This window comes from Ictidomys tridecemlineatus, unplaced genomic scaffold (assembly GCF_052094955.1).
Source record: "Ictidomys tridecemlineatus isolate mIctTri1 unplaced genomic scaffold, mIctTri1.hap1 Scaffold_36, whole genome shotgun sequence".
NCBI lineage: Eukaryota > Metazoa > Chordata > Mammalia > Rodentia > Sciuridae > Ictidomys > Ictidomys tridecemlineatus.
The window spans coordinates 579,990-595,513 of record NW_027522439.1 but is presented as its reverse complement, the minus strand read 5'-3'; positions in this window follow the sequence as shown (position 1 = coordinate 595,513).

Below are 15,524 nucleotides of genomic sequence, written 5' to 3'. Positions count from 1 at the left end.
AATCCAGAAAATGTTGTTTTCACAGTGAACTATTTATATTAAAACATATTAAAATCATCATAATAAATATTTCTCAACAATTCTAATAACCAACTATTAGAATAACCACTTTTTTCTTTTGTTTTTCATTTGTCATGCTACATTAAAAACATATAAAAATAACTTTATCAACTACATAGAAACTAAAAATGGTTTGAAATGCAATCAATTTTACCTTAGACTAAAAGTAAACACTACTCTTAATCCATATATAAGTCAATAATGGACTTTATAATATATGGAAAGCATGTTTGTCAAGATAGCTAATGCCAATATAAGTTTTCATAGGAACTTTAAAGAGGGGAGATATTGCAGTTGTTAGTTTTGTCTACATTGCTATTGACTTTAGAAAGCATATTTTATATTATATTATATTTAAGGGGAACATGAGTAAATTTGTTAGCAGTCTGTCCTTTAGGAGACAGACTATTCTGGGTTTTTATTAATATCACTGGTTGTACTATAAACTGTCTATACTATTCAGACACCACAGACTGATTTTTTTCTGACGAATGAGATGTACATCCTACATATCCCCCTAAATAATAGATTTAAAAGCATTATTTTATATTTAGAAAAATCAATATATTTCAAGATGTTTGTGGTTATAACTTAAAAATTAAGATGGAAGACTCAATTAAGAAGTGTTACATAGAATCATAATTATACTCTTAATGATTGTTGTAATTAAATTCATTCTGTGTTTTACTTGTGAATTGAGGCAACATTGATGAAATTTCTACTGCTCTGAAAGATTGAGAACAAATTATGTTTTTAAAACACTACTGGCAATTTAATATGCATATTAATTGATATTTAACTTTTTGCACTGAAATTGTTTCCTGAAAACTTAATTACCTTATCCTCCATATGGGTTAATTATGAAGCAATACAATTTGAAATTGAAAGTGTATATGGTTTTAATTTAATTACATTGAATAATTAATAATGTAGATAAGCTTCTTCCAGTAAAGATACCCATGATCAAAGAATATATTTGCAAAGATTATTGGAATATTTTTATCACATTTTGTAAAGGGATGCCTGGGTATGTAAGTAAAAGATTAAAGTGTTTTAATAAGAAAAGTTACCAGTGGGATTCCTGTGCAGACTCTAAATAAAAAAAATTAAAGACATTCTCAATATTTGCTTAATACAATGAGTACAATATTTACTACTGGAAAGATTATCAGTTTAGCCTGTGAGTATCAATTATTAGCAGAAAAAGTGAAAAATTATTTTATAAAATGCATCATGCACAAAAATTGAAACATGTAGAGAGACATCTATTATTTTCCTTTCAATGATAGAGGTGTTTTAATGTTTAAAATGCTTTCATTTTTAAAAAATATTTTCTTTCCTGTGTTAGTTGGAAAATTTAAGTTTTGGCAAAATACAATGGTGACCCTTCTTTTAAAAAGTCTATTTCATTCTATCTTTAATAGAAAATTTCTTGCAATTTAATTAACCTCAAGTAACTAGAGGGATAACTTCAAAAATTGTAGAAACACTGTGAATCACAGTTGGCTAATTACAGTAATTTTCAATAATTTTTCTTCTTTAATATACTCTATGCAGAACAAGACATATTTGACCTTTAGACATTGAGATGTGTTAATTAATTTAAATTTATTTAATTCCCATTTTAGAAAATTTATTTCTGATGATCTATCAAAAAATTTATACATAATTTTATAAATAATAATTTATACATAATTTATAAATAATAATAATAAATTTACAAATAATCATTTTTTTATTCCTGTTTTGGTGTTTTGCATAATTATACTCTCAAGAACTTTTTATACTCTATGCTTTATTCTGTTGATCTCCTTATTGCTTTTATGAGATCCTCTTTTTATCTTCTCTTTTTAGCTTCCATATGAGAGAGAAAACATTTGATACTTTATTTCCTGAGTCCCTTAGCATAATGTTCTTCAGTTTCATCCACTTACCAGAAACTGATATAATTTTATTTTTCTTTCTGGCTGATTGAAACTCCTTTGTGTATAGACAGGACATTTTCTTTATTCATTTCTGTTGATGGACACTTGAACTGCTTTCATAGCTCAATTATTGTGAATTGTCTTGCTGTTTACATTAGTATGTATGTATCACTGTAGTATGTTGCTTTTAGTTCTTTTCTATAAATTCATAAGGAGGGGGATAGATAGGTTTTATGTTTTTTTCATATGTGGTCTTTTGAGGAATCTCGATACTGCTTTCCAAATTAGTATTACTAATTTACAGTCTACCAAGAGTGTACCTTTTCCCACATATCCTTGACAGCATTTATTATTATTTATATTCTGGATTGACATTCCAATTGGAGTGAGGTAAACTCTCAGTATAGTTTCGATTTGCATTTCCTAGTTTGCTAGGAATGTTGAACATTTTTTTCATACATTTTCTAGCCACTTGTATTTCTTTTTCTTTCTCTCTTTTCCTTTATTTTCTTTCTTGATAATTATCCATATAGTTCATTTGGCTGTTTATTTACTAGGTTATTTGTTTTTCTGGTGTTAAGGTTTTGAATCCTTTATATATTCTCCATATAAATACCTCATTAGAGGAGGAGTTGCCAAAGATTTTCTCTCATTTGTATATTCTCTGAACACTCTTGTTTCTTTTGATATAAAGCAGCTTTTTAATTAGAGGCCATCCCACTGATTGATTCTTGGTTTTATTTCTTGAACTTTAGAAGTCTTGTTAATGAAATCAGTACTTGCACTAACATATTGGAGAATTGACTCTTAAGATTTTTTTTTTGTTTTGTTTTTGTTTGTTTTTGTTTTTCTTCCTAGCAATTAGAGTGCTAAATCCTAGATATTTAATCATCTTTGAAATGACTTTTGTGTAAGGTGAAAGTTAGAGATCTAGTTTCCTTCTCCTATGGGTTTTCCCAGCACAATTTGTTAAAAAGGCTCTCTTTTCACCCACTTAATATTTTTGGCATCTTTGTCAAAGATCAGATGACTGTATCTAGGTGGATTTATCTCTCTGATTCTATTGTTTTTCATTCCTGTTGGGAATGTATCTCACTGGAAGAGTATGGGTAATGTCCTAGGTTTTATCCTGAGCACTACAACAAACACAAACACAAACCAAATTCATTTTGAGGAGAACGCAACAGAGAGAACCACCTTCAGAAGACTCCTGCTGCAGGAACTGGTGAACCTGGGGTAGTGGTCCCTTGGGTTTCTCCCTTGTACCATTTACAGAGGCCAGCCTCTCTGTTAGGCAGTGTTACCTTATCAATCTTTGAATAAATTTCAGTAGGAGGAGAGGTGGAAGGGTAGTAGAAAGGATGAGACCTAGAAGTACCACACCACAGTCACGGGAATGGAAAGATAAAGTTCGTACTTGAAGGGTACATAGGCCATCAGGTGAGTTTCATAAAGAGTCCTGTGCTGAAAATTTGTGTTTGGGGGATTCAGAGTAGTAGTTCATGGCATGGAAGGGGTAGAGGTGTTGAGTAAAGGAAGAGATTTTATAGAAGATAAAGAGCTGGCTTCCCAACTGGGCTGAGGGCCATCTCAGGGTTAAAGAAGCATTACTGTTTATCTGACAGATGTTACTTCTGCCTGGATCTCTCACACTTGCCTGTCAGACTTTCTCAACTGGTGTCTGTCACTAGAGTTCATCTACACTCTCATGACCTCTGCAAAAAATCCTTTAGGGTTTTCAAGATCTTATCCTTCTCAATAATGCCTGTTTTCTCTTTCATTGACTGATACTATTCTTAAAATGACTCAGCCTATAGGCACCAAACAAAGGCAAGATGACAGCTACAGGGTGTCAGAGTCCCATTCCCATCACCTGGCCTCCCCCTGTTCCTGAGCTGACCTCTCTGACCCTGCTGGAAAAGTCGTGAATCTCCTTCACTTTATATTCTTAATGAGGCTATTTACCCTGCATACTAAAAGAGATCATGACTGTATAATGAATTTCCCACTCTGAGCTAAGCATACAGAGTGACCCATTTGAGCTGCTTACAGTTTAACCTTTTAACAGATGAGAACACTATTGTCACACATAGAGACACATTGTAAGGTTGTCATAATTAAATAATCTCAGTAATCTACAGCTTTTTTACATTTACTTTTTAAAAATTGTTTTTTAATTGAAATTTTAAGACTGGTTCTTATGTTTTTTTAATTCTGAAAAATATCTGGGAAAATATATGAACTGATAAAGATTTTTTTAAAATGTCATATGCATATCCAAATGGGAATTTTGCATATTCAAGGAAAAAGCCCAGTTTTCCAGGTGTTACCTAGAGCTGGATCTATTTTATGACTGGCAGTAAGTCTCATAACTCTCTGAGTCAGGTGCATCTTGTGTATTTAGAAAGTTTTGTTATCAGGCCACAGAGGTCTGCACCTGGGCAAGACTGGAGGTTTGGAGAAAGGATGGAAGTGTATTCGTGGAAAATTGAGGATGGACATTAGAAGTGAACTTTTGGTGTAAAATGTGCACTGGATGAGATAAAACCCTTCCTTAAATTCCTATATATTGTTTACAAACACCTTGATTAGTAGATTATTTATTTAAAATGTGAAGAAAGCTAATATTGATTGAGTTTTGAAATGGGTTGACTTAGAGGCAGCATGATTGTCTGATTTTTCATGTGTTGGAATGCACTTATTTTTAAACAATTTTGTCTCTTAAATCCTGAAATCTTAACAATACAGACACCTCTTTTAAGCAATTGTCTTTTTCTTGCATCTTTCATGGAATAAATTTGTGTTTCCCCTGAGAGCTGCTAAACAAAATGGTAAAGAAAGTAAAGCAATCAAATTCCACACTGGGCCCTGCCACCCAGGCCAGCCCTTGCCTATGTACCCAAGGGTGCTGCCAATGCAGGGCAGGATAGCCTATGAGAAAATAACATCTGCTTTTATTTTCCATTATACCCTATCCTCCCCTGTGATTTATCTAAAGACCGCAGCTCCTGAATCTTGGTTTTGGGCAAGCTAGGGAGAGAAGCTGATGGAGACCCAGGAAGGACAACTGTGGCAAGAAAGAGGGAGGAGATTGTGATTGAGGATTTGAGCTGCAGTGGGAGAAAGGTCTGAATGTTCTCCAGGGGAAAAGTAGGTATGATGTGTGTGTGTGTGTGTGTGTGTGTGTGTGTGTGTGTGTGTGTGTGTGTGTGTTTTCACACATGGTATGAGTGGAGTATCATTGTTTGTTCTTTTATTATTGATTTATATGTTATGAAACTCCTGTGTGTCTAACATGTTCCTCAATCTCCACAAACCCTCTGTCTCTGGAAAAAGCCTTCATATGTATGTGAGTTATCCACTTAAAGTTCATGGTGTGAGACAAACAAGATAGTTTAGAAGGGCTATGATTGGGTTATGAGATTCTTAACCCAATCAGTGAATTAATCCCCAGATAGGATTAACTAAGCCATCACTGAATGTGGGTAGAGTATGGCTGGAGGAGGTGGGTCATTAAGGGTGTGCCTATGGAATATATAGTTTATATCTGTGAATGCAGTCTTTCTCTGATTCTGATCCTCATATGAGCTGCTTCCTCAGTCATACTTTTTCACTATGATATTCTGCAATTACCTTGACCCCCAAAGATTGGAATTAGCCATCTATGGATTAAGACTTCTGAAACTGTGAGTCCTTAATAAACTTTTTCTCCTCTAAAATTGTTCTTGTTTGGTCTTTTAGTCACTGCAATGAAAAGTCTAACTAAAAAAAAATGAAACTAAATGCAATAAGTAATTAGTGCTAGCAAAGGGCATATAAGACTTCAACCTGCCCAGGGGACAAAGCCTATACATGGTTCAGCTTACCTCTGCAGCTGACATCATGGTGTCACAGTTTCTGTGGCCAAAGAAACTATTTCACCAGTCCCCCCATCACTGAAAGGTCCAGTTTCCCCCTTAGATCTCAACAGGCTAGTTCAGACTTCTCCACTGATCTGCTTTGAAAGATGGAAACAATTTTCATCTTGCAGAGGGAACATCGCATGTTTGATGGCCCACCAAAGGTAACGGAATATATCAGCTGCCTCATTCTGCAATATTTATTCAGGAGGAAGGTACATTTTTAAAAGGGAAGGCTTAAAATGTGGCTTTAAAACTTAACCCTTGAGGTCAAATAGCTCTTAGAAATCTTACTAACTAAGAATAATTACGAAGAGAAATGAAATAGCTATTGCAAAATGTCACTCCTGTTCTCTCTCATTCATATATAGATGTATATGTAGATATATTTATATATCTATAGATAGGTTGGTTTTATCCATCTTTCTATCTATCTATCTATCTATCTATCTATCTATCTATCTATCTATCTATCTATCTATCTATCTACCTACCTATCTGGCATGCTATTGAGGAAGGCTAGAAAGCCTTTCTCTCTCCTAGCAAATACAAAACTTAACAGGAAAGACTATGATGTAGAAACTCAGCTGCTCTCTGTGATGTTAACCCTCCAGCCAAGTGCCTTCTCTACCTCTTTCCAGGAATTTCTTGTTTCCCATTAGTTTTTTTCTCCTTCCTTTTCCCCTCTGTCCTTCCCTTCCTTGCTTTCTAAGGACTGGGTGTGTGTAATTCACTTTAGCCAGCACTTCTTAGTTTTTGAATTACTATTGTCATTATCTGTCTGTCAAAGCCTCTCTTTTTAAAAATGTCATAATTTTCTCCTTTGTCTGATTTCCTTAATCCCATTTATTAACCTTCCCACCCTTTGATACCCATTAGTGTTTTAATGCATCTTCTGGCATGTTTACTTAGATAATTACATGTTTACTTATCTAAGCAAACAAGGTGGTGAACTAACTGGAACATATTTACTTAGATAATTACAAATGTCTGAAAAATACACAGTGTTCTGTGGGCATTTAATTTTGCATAGATGGTGCTGGGTTTTGGGATCTCCTGTTCTTTCCTCTTTTTCCTGCCCAATGTGTTTCTGCAGTCTATCCTTGTGTTGGTATGCAAATTTAACTCACTGTCTTCGATTACTCATAGTGTATGACATAGACTATAATAAGCTTGTGTTACATTTTATGTTTATGTTTCATTCTTCCACACATGGACAAATACTCTGCAATATTTAGCTGTGCTGCAATAAAAAACCTGTCACCTGGTTCTGTTTTGTTGTGCACTTGTTTTGGGTTCCCATATGGAAGGACAGACTGATCTTGCTAGGAGGTAGGGTATATACATTCTTAATTTCAGTAAGGTCCACTGGATTGCTCTGTGGAATGGCTCTAATGGTGTAGGTACACCTAAGCTATTCATTTATACCCTTTCTTGTAGCATGTAAAATTATCCAGAATTCAGATTTCCCCACATATCTATGCAAAATGTAATGACTGAATTCTAACTGAAGATTGGGAACATTAGGTAGTTAATCCTTTTCATAAGAATTTTTTCTGAGTTTATGTTTTTGCTGTAATATATCCAGAAAAGTAAGTGGCATTACTCTGCTCAGACTGTACCCCTTCCTGTATTTACACCTTTAACCACAACATCACTCTGAAATTCCTTACACAAAAAGTAATGTGATTTCCTCACTCCTCTGATTATAAGCTGAGCAGAAATGATATAATGCCAGTTCTAGGGTGAGGTTTTAAGAACACCAAGAGTTTCTGTCCACTGTTTTGCACTTCTGCAAATGGCAGGAGAAAAATACAACCTGGGTAGTATATTGGACTTTCTATTGAACTGAGTTACCTTAGCAAACCACAAACCTCATGACTTAAAGCAATACCAATTTACTCTTTACTGTTCTGCAGTTCCAAAATGGATCACGCTGGGCTAAAATCAAGGTGTCAGCAGGACTGTGTTCCTTCTGGAAGCTCTAGGAGTATCACTTTCTTTGCCCTTTCTTGATTCTACATTTCTTGGTTTTTGGATCCTTTTTATATCTTAAAAATCTGCCACATCAGACTGAATTTTCCTTATGCTGCTGTTTCTCTTACTTTTCATTCTGTTGTCTGTCTTGCCTTCCATCTTCTACTTTTAAGGACTCTGTGATTACAATGGGCTCAGCCAATTACTTCAGGAGAGTTTAATCTTGTCTCAAAGTTATTTAGTTCAACACCTTATTTTAATCAGCAGCCTTAGTTCTTCTGTGCTATAAAACCTAACTTTTATGGGTTCTGAAGAGTCTAGAACATGTACATCTCTGTGGGACCATTAATACCAACACAGGTTTGGGAGGTGGGGCAGGAGCATTGCAAGTTCAAAGCCAGCCTTAGCAAAAGCAAGGTGCTAAGCAACTCAGTGAGACCATTTCTGTAAAAATTATATACAAAATAGGACTGGCGATGGGGCTCAGTGTTTGAGTGGCCCCAAGTTCAATCACCAGTACCCAAAGTGGAAGGAAATAAAAGAGCATTGTTAATCCAACCTGAATCTAATCCCTGACCTGGAGCCAAGTGCATCAGAGATCAACAGAGTGGCCCCAAGCAACCTTCATGAACTTGGAAAAAGATAATATCTATTATCACTGAAATGTTCAAGTTGTTTGATCTTCTTTGGCAACTGTTAACTAAATCATCTACAGACAAACTCAGCTTAAAATTTTAACCTGATTTCATGAGAAGCCAAAAATTTTCTGACAATTTCTTGTTGTCTTTTCTGTGCTAACATACACAATATTTCATCCTTTTCCATAGGATCTTCATTTATATAATGATGCTAGATTGCTGTCAGTTCTGATCACTGCCATCTTTTTTAAAGAGCAAAGATTGTCTTCCTCAGAATCTCTTTCATCACAAGTCTTTGGGTCAGAATATGAAAATGAGTGGTACTGCAATACAATTTTGAAGGCAGAAGAGAAGGAAGAGTCTTTAATCTGTGAAGACAGCTGCAAATAAGGAAGTGGGCAGAGGAGAGATACTTTGCATCTTCCATCCAGTTATAAGTGTCATTCTTTTCAGTATCTTAGCCTAAATTTTTCAGAGTGGCTTCCCAATCTGTCCTTCCCCAAACTCTTCCAATAGTTTTAAAGCTACCTTCCTTGTGTAAAGCTATGGAATGCATGAAATAAAGTATCTTCTTGACAATAGACAGAAACAATGTCAAAAGACATTAATTGAGAACATACTACCTGCCAATCAGTATAAATGGTGCTTTCTGGTTGATTTTAATCTCTATCCCTTTAAGTGTCATTTCTACATGGATCCAACATTTGACCATATTTTCTTCATTCCAAGAGACTAAGACATTATTTTCATGTTATCATATTATTACATCTGGTATTATGTTGACTTCAGTCATCTTTCCGTACATATTATTAGTTACTACTTCCATACCATCTATATGTGAAGTGGTTTATTAGGAGGGACCTTATGATCAATACCTGCCAAATACTATTCAATATAGTCTTCCAGGTGAATGCAAAAACATTGCAATAACCTGCTTTTAAATCCCCTGAAAAAATAACCACTTTCTTAGTTTGTGTGGCAATCATCTGTGGGTTACAATCAAATGATTTATAAAATTTTAAAAAAGCTTTACTGAAGTAAAAACAAGATTTTTTTTTAAAAATGTTACCATTCAATTCATTGAAGTCAATTGTGCTACATTTAGAAATATAATAAATTCTTAATATTCATATTCAATTCTTGTGCACAAGAATTGTCAATTCAAATTTTGGTTCTTCACATTTACTGGAATTTATATTTGTTGACATTAGGCATTTGTTATTATGTTAATATTTGACTTGTCATCTCTCATAAAGCACATATATATGATGTGCATGGATAGCCATCGTGATGATATGTCTATTTCTATCATATACTCTATCATATTTTACAAATAAAATGGTAAGATTTGGATTATGACTATAAATAGTGATTTAAAGGATGATCCCACCATACAAAGCAATCAAATTCTTTCCCCAAACTTTCAGATGATTATTGTATTTGTCTAAAAATTCATATTTTCTTTCTTCCTTTTTTCCTTTGTGATTTTCCTTAATGTTTTAATGTTTTATTTGTGTATTAATATTATATATGAGCTTTGAATTCATTGTTACATTTTTATTTCCCTTTCTATTCAGATGAACAATTTACTATAGACTATGGAATAAAATTGCCTGCAATTATCACCTGTTCCAATAAAAAGGGTTTCATTTTTAAAGTTATTTATTATAGAAGACATTTTCAGCAAATGCTTTTTTACTAAGATACATGCTTGTACTCCATCCCATGTTCCTGTATTAGTGCTTTTTTTATGTCTGCCATTTCCCATCAACTTGCCTTATGTTCTAGGTTCCTATTTTTCCAGGATTCTGGAATTTTATCTATTGCATTAACTTGCTTTCTAGTGGCTGGGTGCTCTTTTTCCTTGAAAACCTGCTTGATTTGTTCCATGGCTTGCTTTTCCCTTGAGCTTCAATCTGTGCATTCCTCACTTTCTTCCTTTGAGCACAGGGCACTGTGCAGCCCAATTCTAAATGACCTTGACTTTTTCAAATCTACTACTTTAATCTTCTTAACTTAAAGAGAGTGGATATAATAAAGTGATGTCCACACAAATAAATTTTAAAGGTAATACAACCTTCAAATATTAGCACTCCAGCATGTTCAAGGACAACTTGAAGTTTTGCGTTTAATATGTAGAAAAGCTTGCACAATTAAAAAAATATTTTCAGGCTTCTGAATATTTTATGGTTTTGGTCATAATTTGGAATGGATTCTATCTTTATTGGAAGGAGTGTACAAAATCAAATATTTGAATAAATTATGTTGTATATATACAGCAGCATTTTTCAAAGTGTGGTTATGTGATATTCACTGATACTAGATGAATAAAACCAAGATTGTATTTGCAAAATTTGAGAAATACTGAGGATTATCAAAGTTAAACAGATTTATTTTATGTAGATTTTCTCTGGACTTTTTATATGTTAATTGGATTCTGAATCTTTATAATAAGAGGTAAAGTTTGCAGAATATCCCTGAGTAGTTTGACTACAGATTCCTTTTATCTATGCAACACATTTTAAGATATCTTACTGGATACTAGAATTCTGTGGAGCATGATTTCCATAGAAATGCTGCAAAATAGACTTTCAGAAAATCTTTTAATGATAAAGGGCACAGATTAAAATAGCTCCCTCTCAATAAGAGAAATCTGCCTCATTGCAGCCTGAGTTAATATTATTTGTGAGCCTGAAACAGGAACTCAGCAGAAGAGTTAGATACAGTCAAGAACTATCAAAGGCCTAAGAACCTAATGGGCATTGTGACTGCTCTCTGGTGAACATACCTATTACAGGCAACCTTCATTTTTCATTTCAAAATTACAATGCATCCAGACTACAGACCTCTCTACTCTTATTGTTGTATTGTAACAAGAATCATGTGATAAAACTGGTTCCATCTAACTCTGTCTGAAAATTCACACAAGGATGTTGATTGCATGTCAGTTTTGACTAGAATATGTTACTCAAAATTAAACTAAGGGAGTCTGTATCTGTAGTCTGCATTTTTTTTTTAAGTTTTAATCCCCCAAACAGTACCAAATTTTTAAAGTGAATTGGGGAAGAAGAATATTTTTTAGATATTAGCCACTATGTTTGTGAATCTTGTATTTTTCTCTTCCCTGTGACCTGAGGCTTTATTTCATTTTGTAAACTTAATATCCTATAGTTACCACCTTACGGGAAAGAACCTTTGAGATATTAAAAAAGAGCCAAAGATACTGGCCATAGTTTCAATGAAGAATGCAGCAGAAGAAGGAAGAGGACAGAAGACCATGTTGAGAGGAAAGACCTGTGGGTACAGAACTGGAGATTCAGACTGAGTGATTAGCTGACAGGAAGGGCATCTGCACCTGGGCACTGTCTCATGCCCATTGAGCAAGCATCGTCTATCAACACTGAAAACCACCAGATGCCAAGAAATTACTGCACCCATCATATTTCCATTCAAGGCAGCCTAGAACATTGTACAGAGTGAGCATTCCTAATCTGAAATTCAAAAATCAGAAATTCTCCAAAATTAAAACTTTTTGAGTGTTGACATGATGCCACAGCTGACCTCGTAAGTCATAGTCAAAATGCATGAGCACTCAGAATATTATGCAAAATTACCTTCAAGTATGTGTATGGGTGCTATATGAAACAAAAATGACTTTTTCATTTAGACTATGTTTCTATCTCCAAAATATATCATTATATAATACTCAAATGTTTCAAAATACAAATATTTCTGGTTTCAGATGTTAGATAAAATTCTCAACCTATATAAATTTGACCAGTTAAGCATGACTTTTCTTTGGTGTCAAAGGATGACCTCCCAATGTTCTTTCACATTTTGACGCCAAATAACAGGGATTCCCATCTGTGGCCTGGGATTTTACCCTCATTCTTATTTTATGTGAATAACATTTCTTTCACCAGCCCAAATCCCTTCAAAGACAGAAGGGGTTTGTACTTGTGTAGACTCACTAGTGTTTATTCAAATCTCACAATAATATCCAATTAAAGCTGAAACCCATCTCATCCTGGATTACTGGTATTTCTGCCTCTTGGCAAACTGGATAATATTTGCTTCAAGAATTGTGTTTCTAAAATACACTAACACATTCCTTGACTGAAGAATTATACCTTTTACTGTTTAAAATTTATTTTCAATTTCATATGAACTAAAACAATTCTCTAACTGGGAGTGGGAGTGCATGCTTGTAATCCAAGCAGTTCCAAAGGCTGAGGCAGGAGGATCAAAGTTTAAAACCAGCCTTGGCAACACCAAGGCAATAAGCAACTCAGTAGACCCTCCCTGTCTCTAAATAAAATACTAAAAAGGGCTAGGGATGTGACTCAGTGGTTGAGTGCCCCCAGAGTTCAATCCCTAGTACCTCCCACCACTAAAAATAATCTCTGGCTGTAGTTAAAAAATGTAAAGCACAAGATGGTTTTCCAGGATTGTGCTTCTCTGGAAGAATCATTAAAATGAACCAGGATAGGGATTTGCTGTTATGTCCAAAGACATTCTGTGAGCCACATCATGCCTGATACAGTGAGTCCCCTCTTAATGGCAAGTGCTATACATAGCCCCACCTTCCAAATACCCAAACAGCTGTATTTCTCTCCAGTGAAGAAGGACAGGGTCGACCTTCTAATATTATTGTGAAAATGTTCAGTTTATAACTGATGAGTGTGTTATTCATCTCATCTGATTCAGGTTCTCGTTTTCGCTTCTTGCTTTGCATCTATATAAACCTGGAAATAATCTAAGCATGTATATTTGGAAGTATTTCCATTTTATGAGAGCAACTGGAGTCCCTAGGATATGTGAAATAGCTAAACTTTCATCTGGCTTCCTGAAAATGCTGGGGCATTTTCATTTTTATCTATACTGTTACCTTTTTCTAAATGATCAACTTTTCTTGTTCCATTTTCTTTCATGTCACAGTTATCTTTCCCAGAATAGTAGATGAAAAGCTATGAAAATACTAATGAGTATTGAACATATTTTTGGAAAGTATTTTTTCTTTATATTCACATATCCTGACTCTTATTTATATTTATGCATAAAGTTTGGTTGTGCACAATAATTATCTATTTTTTTTTGTATGTATGAAGACCAGGCTGCTATTTGAAGCAGTATCCAGGACTTGAAAGGAAGATAATGCTATAACATGCATTTCAAGAGAACTCAGAAGCATCCTTTCGCCCATTTATCACCTTCACAGCCACAGTGATCACGTGTCTTTTTCTCTCAGTAAACACATTAATTGGAAACTAATTTTTAGAGGGCCCATGGAAAGACAGTGTTGCTTACATCTCAACCACCTCTTATGACAGATCTGGGCCAGACTTTCCTTTTCATGAATGGACAAGGGTCTCTCCCTTTTGGGGCTCAACATCCAACCATTTGAGAGCAGAATTTCTTACACAGACCAATAACTGAATCTCTAAATCTTTATAGTTATCTAATGGTAATAAATAACAGGAACATTTTCAGAGCCTCAGCTTTTTCATCTATAATATAAACATAAGATCTGACATGTCTATTTCAGAAAGTTGTTACACATTTCAAATAAGACTGTAAAATAAAGGAACATTAAACAATAAAAGTTATGTTATAGATGGAAAAAGTTTACATGTAATCTCAGAGATCTTCCAAAAAAACCATGAAGAACATATTATTATTCCCTATTGTCAAATAAACAAATTAGAGGCAAAGTACATTAAACTGACCTGTGCTTTATAAGTGGCAAATTTCTGTATGGTAGGACCCCAAATCCAGAAATCAAAAGACAAAGAAACAACAGCAATGGCTGTCAAAATGGAATAAGCTATTATATTTTATAAGCTAATAAGCAGATTTTTAAAATCACGTAAGATAAAAGTTAGCATAGGATAGGAATTAGCAGTTCAGAGAAAAATACAACCAGCTAAAGCACTCTTAGGTGTTAAAGAAACTAATAAAAATATGAAAAAGATAGTGATAATTTTTAATAAAGGTGTGTTTCAGATAGATAATAGATTATTAAAATGGTTCTACATCGACATTTGATGAGAATGTAAATTGAAGCAAATTTTGGAATGCTTTTTGGTAATCTATATTAAAATTTATGACATCTTACTCTCTGATCCAGAAATTCTAAATTTAGAACTTTACTCTAAGGGTATTTATACAAATATATTTTTCCAAACTGATTTATTGTAGAAAATAACTAGGAACACTACAAATTATTTCCAATTGGGAATTGGTTAAATAAATTTTGATCTATGGATATATAGATATATATTTATATATAATATATCTATATTATATATAATAGTAATTTAGTATGAAACTGTATAGTTATTAAAAATAATAAAATATGTGTGTTATATGGAAAGATGACAAAGATATATTTTGAAGTTCAAAATTGTTTTGACAAAATATGGCTTGCATTTTGGGTATTTTTTTAAAATAAGGTATTTATCAATATACAGTTGGCCCTCCACGATCTGCATCTTCTATTCCAACAGCCTGAAATTTTTAAAAAAATATGTATGCACAAATAAAATGATGTGCAGGTACACCCTTCCTATAGCTTCTTGACATTTGGGATCCTCAGTCTGTCACCAGCAATCTTACACAAGCCTTGTTCCATGTGTGTCTTGTTTGTGTACTGTGCATTTAGGCCTGTGATGCTTGTGTTGTGAATCAAACAGAGAAATATTTTTCCTCTTGTCATTATTCCCTAATAAATACAGTATAACAACTATTTGCATAGTGTTAACATTGTGCTAGGTGTTGTAAGTAATCTAGAGGTGATTTAATGTACATGGGAGAATTGTGAAGGTTATGTAAAAGTACTACATGAGGGGCAAGTGCAACGGTGGATTTTGATATCCTTCTTCGACACCCAAGGACAACTACACACATCCACAATTTCTAGAGGACTTTGACCAGTTTAATAACAGTGATAATTTATTGAGGGAAGAAGAGAAAAAAATATTATCATTACTTTTTCCCTTTTTCTACATTTATTAAGTGTTTAAATT